The sequence below is a fragment of the Galeopterus variegatus genome, unplaced genomic scaffold (genome assembly GCF_000696425.1).
Source record: "Galeopterus variegatus unplaced genomic scaffold, G_variegatus-3.0.2 Scaffold2555, whole genome shotgun sequence".
NCBI classification, from domain to species: domain Eukaryota; kingdom Metazoa; phylum Chordata; class Mammalia; order Dermoptera; family Cynocephalidae; genus Galeopterus; species Galeopterus variegatus.
The window spans coordinates 111,412-119,419 of record NW_007728666.1 but is presented as its reverse complement, the minus strand read 5'-3'; the positions used below and the strand labels follow the sequence as shown (position 1 = coordinate 119,419).

Below are 8,008 nucleotides of genomic sequence, written 5' to 3'. Positions count from 1 at the left end.
TGGGCCTGGCCGCCGCGCGGCGCGCCGCGTCTGCCAGACGGCCGGCCCCCGGTGGCCTCATCGCGGCCCCCTGGGGATTGGTCCACCAGCACGACCCACACTCGCTGTGTGGGCGGCCGGCCCAGCTTAGGACTCAGCCCTTCCCTCAGAGAGCTGCCTCTCCAGCAGGGTGAGCCGAGGGGCGGGCGGGAGGCGGGCTCCGTGTGCTTAGGGCTGACTTGTGTGGCAGGGAGGTCTTAGCGGGAGGGAGCAGCTGGCCATGGAGGCCTTCTCTACGAGCCTATAAACTTGGATGAGCCCTAGCATTAGGACATGCAGACCGGATTTCCTGGAATGGAGCTGGGAAAATACAGGTGGCCTGGGGCAAGACTGAATCATTGGCTAAACTGGCCTTCAAGGTAGTGAAAGGGAAAAGGGGAGAAAGGGAAGTGAAGCTGGCTGTGGCTGAATGTAATAGGTCTTCATGGGTAAATGGGGTGGTTTGATTTTCATTCTAGATGCAGAGGAGAAGCAATGAAGATTTTGAGGCGGCTATAATTGGGATTGTATCATTCATTCATCAAACATTTATTGACCACCTACAATGTGCGAGGCTGTGTTAAGCGCTAGCGACACCGTCCTGCACTCATGTTGTTTTCAGTCTAGCTCAGTCACTTCACTCTGGCAGCCAGTGTGATGAAGGTACTAGAGGGAGCCCAGGTGAGAGACAACAGCCTGTCCTAAGAAGGTTTGGAGACTGATGGGATTGGAGGAGGCAGACAATGTGGAGATTTCCTCAAGGTGTTTGAACTATCTATATGTATTTAGTTGTCTATTCTGTACTACCCAGCCCCCACCTCCACATACTTAGCAACTAGACTGAACTGTTGGGGGCAAGGACGAGGTTTTAGTGAAGTCTGTATCTCCAGCAGCTCCTGGAACAGTGCTTTGCATAATGTGATCCAGTAACTGCTTGTAAGATTGGATGGTGTAAATGTGGACAGAATTAGAGAATTCAGAAGAGGTGGTGGTTGGGAGAAATAATATGTTCAAAAATGGTAGGATGTGGCTATGTGGAAGTTTAGTCCTAGAATTGAAGTAAGAGGTCAGCCAAAGTACAGCTATGACCCAGCCCATTAGTACCTGCCCTTGAAAGGAAATGGCAGAAGAATTCAACTATTCAAAAAGTATGAGAGGCTGGCCAGATAGTTCAGTTGGTTACAGCACAGCCTTATAACACCAAGGTCACAGGTTTGGATCCCCATACTGGCCAGCTGTCAAAAAAAAACAAACCAAAAAGCTCAAACTTAATATCATACACTAAGGCCCTACCTGATCTGGTCCCTACCTGGTCCTCTCATTCTACCTGAGTCAGTCTCCTGGGCCACACCCAGTGTGCTAATAACCATTACCCAAGGATGCATCATTCATACTCCCCAACCCCGAAGACTTGCCCCCTGGCTTAGCACTAGTTACAGTCAGGTCTCCTAGGCAGTATGTCACTCCCTCCTCTTGCTTCCACAATCTTACTGCAATGTAATTATCTACTTATCTACATCCCCCAACTATAAGCAGGGGCCATGTTTTAGTCACTTCTGTATCTCTACCATCTGGTCCACTGTCCAACACTCAATTGACCCTCCATAAATAGTGTTTGTTGAGTGATTGTTAGAGTGAATGGGAGGGACAATGTGAGAAAGGAAAGAGAGGTCGAGGGACCCAGATTCAAGTGGGGAGGAAAATAAGAATTCAGAAGGCTCTTCACTTCCCTTATGAGCTGTATTCATTGAGTCAATAAATATTTATTGAGAGCCTAATATTTTCCAGGTATATTCTAGTGACTTTGGGGTCTCACCTGACTCCAAAGGCCTGAGTTTAAATGTTCCAAATAGTACCTGTGTGACCTTGTGTAAGTTGCTAAACCTCTATGAAATTGGAACAATAATAGTACCTATCTCAGGATTGTGAAGATTGAAGGAGATAATCCATGTAAAGTGCTTAGCACAGTTTCTGTCTCAATCCAATAGACAAGGTGGAGAAGCACCCCAATAAGGTATATCAATAAAGTACATACTTGTATGTAGATCCATGATCATTTAACAAATATTTCCCAAACACTGTGCAAAAGCACTGTTCTAAGAGCACTATTGAGAGGTTTTGGACTAAGTGTCCATCATGAGAGTTCACTAGAGATGAACAAAGCAGACTATGATAGATGATAAAACTGTCCCAGAGGCCAAACACAGTAGTGATAGGGAAGTTCAACTATGCATTTATTCACCTGGACCACATTGGTAAGTGACCATGGCAAGCCTTCATAAGTGCTGCCTGACTACATGAATGAACATGCTCAAAGATGCTTTCTTTGTTCAGCTTTTGCCCCGATCTTGGGAGAAAGTGTCCTCAAATACACTCATGTGTCACTTAACTACTGTTAAGTGTGTTCTGAGAAATACGTCGCTAGGTAATTTTGTCATTGTGCAAACATCATAGATTATACATACATAAACCTAGATGGTATGGCCTATTGCTCTGACCACTGTCATACACACAGTCTCTTGTTGGCTGAAACATCATTATATGGCACATGACTATTTGATATCAGCCACCTAGCCCCAGGATCTACCAAATGGCTTCTGATGGCCCTGAGGTTCTTATGAAACACTCACAGTCTAGTGGAGAAGATAGGCATATAAATGAACAATCAGAGTAGCATGTAGTGAGTGTTCCCATAGAAATAAACCCAAAGGGTTATGAAAGCACAGGGGGTTGGGGGGTCAGCTTAACCTAGTGTGGGGGTTAGTTCTTGAAAGCTTCACAGAAATGACACCTAAGCTGAGCAATAAAGGACTCTTTAGAAGGCAGGGAAAGGCAATCCAGGCAGAGGGAAGTATGTATGTGAAGGCAAGAAGCAAGAGATGTGGCAGGTTTGGTATGGCTGCAGATCAGAGGCCGTATGCATAAGGGCAGGAAAGGAGGCAGAAGTCAGTTTGTGAAGAGCCTTGTATGCCACAGTAAGAGTTTTGGATTTTGGGCCGGCCCGGTGGTGCACTCTGTAGAGGGCGGCGCTCCCACCGAGGGTTCGGATCCCATATAGAGACAGGTCCGCTCATTGGTTGAGCACGGTGCGGGTGCGACACTGAGGGTTGCGATCCCGTTACCGGTCACGAAAAAAGACAAAAAAAAAGAGTTTTGGATTTTATTCTGTTTATATTTTTCAGCCCTGGCTGCACAATAGAATCACCTGGAGAGCTTTTAAAATATCAGTGCCTGGCTCTCACCTCCAGATTGTTTTTTTTTTTTTTTTGGCAGCTAGCTGGTACGGGGATCTGAGCCCTTGACCTTGGTGTTATGAGCATCACACTACCAAGTGAGCTAACTGGCCAGCCCTCATCTCCAGATTGATTCTAATGGTTGTTTTTAATGGCAAGAGACTGGAGCATGTTTATATGCAGTGTGGAAGGAAACAATGGGATCCATCATACACATGGAGAGATTAGCCTCTGGCTTAGGAGAACACCTCACAGGCTGAAATGTATGGAAATAAAGAGGAAATATGTCAGTACATTGGGAGGAAACTGAGGGAGTTTTCATCTAAAGGAGTCTATTTTTTCCTTTAATCTTAAGGGGAGGTATTCACTGAGCATGAGGGGGTGGTAGGATAAGGAGTTTTAGGGAAGTGGAAAGTCTGGAGCAGCTGATGGTGGGGTGCTGGGAAGGCTTGGTGCGCAGAGCCGAAGGCCCCACTGAGTGGAAGACCAAGAAGGGTGACACCAGTTTAGAAGGCTGTGTGATGTTCTCCAGCAGAGCTTAGTAAGTGCGAGGCAGGAGAGCAGAAATGGGACCACTCGAGATCTGCAGGGAAGCTAGGTGGAAGGCCTTGCAGGTGAGAAGATTCAGTAAAGGTTGAGTAGAAAGAAAACTAAACCAGGAGTGGGCTGATAAATTGGAGAAACAGAAGGGTCAAGGAACTCACAGTCTTGATAAGGATGAAGGCCAGGTATAGTCGGAAAAGAATACCCAGTCCAACAGCTAAAATTCCACTCCTTTATGGAGCCTTGCTGACTAATGGGAAGTGAGGTGATGACTTTCCCTGGGTCCCACCCTGATGACTCACTCCTCCCTCACTGCTCTCTAAGGGGCCCTTCTCCATCCTTTCCCAAGAAGATAAACCACTGATGTAGTTTCTCCAAGAGTTTAACCTGAAAACCACCATCTGTATGAACTCTAACAACTCTATTCCCATGATTGATTGAGGCTTTATATGTTTTGGCACAAAAATTAAGAAGCAGATCAGAGAGTAAGAATGGCAGTGAGGAAAAAACAGGAAAAGGTATGCCTGCATGTTTGCGAGTGGAGCAGTGGAGGAGTGTATGAGAGCCATGGGGGAATTGGCTATGAACAATAGGAACTAGGGTCTGGGGTGAGGGGCAATAGGAGTGGCAGGTGGAGACAGAAGCAGCTTCCTGGGGGCTGTGTCAAGCTTCTCCCTTCCCTATCCTGTAAAGGACAAAGGGTACTTTCTACACAGTACCCACACAGAGGAGCTGAGGGGAGAGTTGAGCCCCTGAGGATAGGACAGCAAAGAGGAGGGTGAAAGGTTTGCCAGTTAATCATTCTGTATGTCCCTGGGCCTCAGCCAGCTAGCTGGTATCCTCTTCCTAAGCAGGCTGGGACCTTGGCTGAAGGAAGTGGGGCTGGAAAGACATCTGGCTGGCAGGAGAGAGACTGCATGCAAACATTCATCATATCATTTGGAATTTGAGGGTTTGCCTGGACCCCTGAAAGTTCAGGCACAAGGTCTGATCCCTCAGTGGGTAGCCAGTGCCAACACACTATGGATATCATTCAGTTTTCACTGAACTGAACTAAAGAAATTGAGGAAGAGGGAAAGAGGTGTGATATAACCTACAGGAAGAGCTCTAGAGAAAGAAAAGGGGAGGCTTTTTGTTAGGGAACAAACCAGGGGAGGCTATCAGGATGGAGAAAATAGAGTTAGCAAGATCTGAGAGATATGTGAAAAGGGCCAAAAGAGAAGTTTACTATTCTATTCAGTACTTTCTCTGGCAAGCATAGGGCCAGTTACTTTCCATATGCTGTTACAGCTCAATCCGGTAAGGTAAGTACTACTATTACCTCTTTTTTGGGGGAGTGGGGGGCGGGAATAGGTGGCTGGCCGGTATGGGGATCTGAACCCTGAACCCTTGACCTTGGTGTTATAACACCACGCTCTAACCAACTAAGCTAACCAGCCAGCTCTCCTATTATCACCTCCTAACAGATGAAAAGAAAGGTCAGAGAGGTTGAAGGGTTTACTCAAGGTCACATTGCAAGTAAGGTGGAAGCAACACAGACATTTCAGGCTTGAGGAAAAAGCATGGACAAAGAAATGGATGTAGGAAAGCACAGGACAGGAGGAAGGAATTGCAAGGGATTCAGTTTAGCTAAAGGATAGGGAGAAAAAAAAGTGAGTTTAGTTTGTATTGGGATTTTCCTGAAGATTTCTGAGTACAGCTTTGACATAATCCCCACTGTGCTTTAAAAACACAAACCTGGCAACAGTAAGATATACTATCAAGAGGAAGGGAGAGCAATCAGCTGGGTGCCAGTTCAGAGGCACAGGTGTGATGCAGTGAAGGCATGACTTAGAGCGATGGCAGTGGGAAAGAAGAAGAGGGAAGAGAGCAGAGGACCCAGAACTGACAGCAGGTTGTGAAGTCTGATAACTCAGGTGCAGCAGGATGGAGAAAATGATAGGACATCCTGAGTTTGAGGTAAGATGGCACATTCAGTAGGAAATCTAAAACACAGTACTGTAAATTCAGGGTAAAGGACGGGGCTTGAGAGAAAAATCTGAGGATTTTCCGTATAGAGGTGAAACCACACAAAGTAAACTGTGGTTGCTCTAGTTTTGGCTGTATTAACACGCTTTCCCATCCCCCTGCTTTCATCTCCTTTAAGGAATTCCTCCCCAACTCCACTGGCTCATTAATCTTGGTGTTCTCCTCACACCCACCACCCCCATATCCAAGCTCCTAATGGCACATAATCCAAGCAAAACGAGAGTCCTTCCACGAGCTGAGCTATAATAATGTAGAGTAGAGAAATGCAGAGCAGAGAGCCCATACAACATTTGAGCCCCTGAGCCCATCTAAAGCCCTCCTCATAACCCAAATAAAATTAGGCCTCCTTTTCTTGCTTTTGGTTAAGCTAGTTTAATTGTAATGTGTTGCAATCAAAACAGTCTAATATATCAACAGATAAAAATGAGATTGCTCATGAGAGATTAGAAGGAGAGGAGAATAACAGTTATCATTTGAGTGCTGACTATTTGCCTGAAGTGTCTTGTATACCTGACTAAGAAGCTTGGACTTTGTAGAAAACTAAGAGCTACTTAAAGTTTTAAATTGAATTTTAAATATGCTCAGTTGAAGGTACCCTTTGAGGATGATACTATAATCACATTTTACAGAGGTGGAAACTGAGGTTCCTGGAAGTGAGGTAACTTTCCTAAGTTCATACAATGGATAAGTGTCCAGGCCAGGATTTGAACTTGTAAATAAATAAACTGCAGTAGAATTTTGGGTACTGTAATAGAGGTGTGTAAAGAGTACAGGAGAGGTACAGTTTAAGAATGGTCAAGTGTACAGGGGAGGAGGTGGTAAACACTTTACAGGAATAAGTGACACTTAAACTGAAAGGATGAATTGTTCACCAGGTGCACTGGAGCAGGAAAAAGAGAGAGACATTCCAAGCAGGCACGAGGCAGCACCTGACTCCCAGGCATTTCCTTTGGCTACAGCCAAGAGCACTTATAGCAAAGTGGCAAGGATGGTGGAGAATGCTTTGACAAAACAAGGTCTGAAGGACTGGTGGCGAGTGTGAAGGGAAGAGAGGCAAGAGTGGGCCCAAGGAGCTCTGGTTTTGATTCCCAGTAGTTATACACAGCCACCCATGAAGACCTGAGGTCAGACCAAGCAAACATAGACAAATGAGGCAAGAATTCATTACCACTGCACAGAGAAAAATCTATGCGTGGTGAAGGGCCCTCTTTAGGAAGGACCCTGTAGGAAGACTGTGGAACTGAGTAGTTTGGACGGGGAAGACATACAGTTTAGAAGGGATGACAAAAAATATTTCAGGTGAGGGAGCTTGTCATTTGGTCTCAAATCAAAATGATACAATTTAAAACCAAAGTGGGGCTTAATGGAAGAGTATAGGCAACAACTAAGTGGGAGAAATAAAATCCACAAAACTAGATTCAACACTGGCTTATTGTGTCAGGAAATCCAATCTAAAAATGTTCCAGTGCCTGTTCTGCACTAGTTACTAAGAAGTTACCATGAGGTATGAAATGTACACACAAAGTGTCTCCTAAGGCTGAGGTCCTGAGACATGAGCACAGGGAGCTACAGAGGGAAGGAGAGGTTATAACCTCTTAGAGGGACTGGTCAATAATTCATGCAACAATTACTGAGAGCAGATTTCTAGATGCTATCCTGGGGTAGCTTCTACTATTGTCAGGTACTATTCTAAGCACTTTATATGTATTAACCCATTTAAACCTCATAACAACCCTATGAAATAACCACATTATGATTATCCCCAGAAATAAGGAAACAGAGGCAAAGAGAGGTAAACTAGCTTGCCCAAGGCCACACAATTAGTAAATGGCATGGCTAGGATTTGAACCCATGCAGTCTGGCACTGGAACCTGTTCTTTTAAGCAAAATATTATTTTATACTACCTCTCCAAAGTCAAATAAGTCATAACAGTAATAATAATAATAGTAACACTGCCATTTATAGTGTTTATGATGGGCCAGATGTTGTCATATGCCAGACACACATTATCTTGCCAAATATAGTTCTCAGGTGGAAGAACTCAGATTCAAACTCTTGACAGTTCAGGGTGCTTGAACAAGGGGGACAACAGAGTGCAGCAGGAACTAGAATAAGTGTGTACAAAGTTTAAATGTGGAGCATAAAAGAGGAGGTAATTGACCTTACCTGGTGGGAGTGGTGTTGA

The 8,008-nt window shown here is 45.0% G+C and overlaps 1 protein-coding gene across 1 annotated transcript in view; it reads right to left on the bottom strand.

Annotated features, from left to right (window-relative positions):
- ELOVL1 (ELOVL fatty acid elongase 1) overlaps positions 1-8,008 on the bottom strand; it is a 13,659-nt gene extending 5,651 nt beyond the window's left edge. The window contains exon 1 of the mRNA XM_008582272.1: positions 7,990-8,008. The gene's annotated coding sequence lies outside the window, so the exon portion shown is untranslated. The remainder of the gene's footprint in view (positions 1-7,989) is intronic.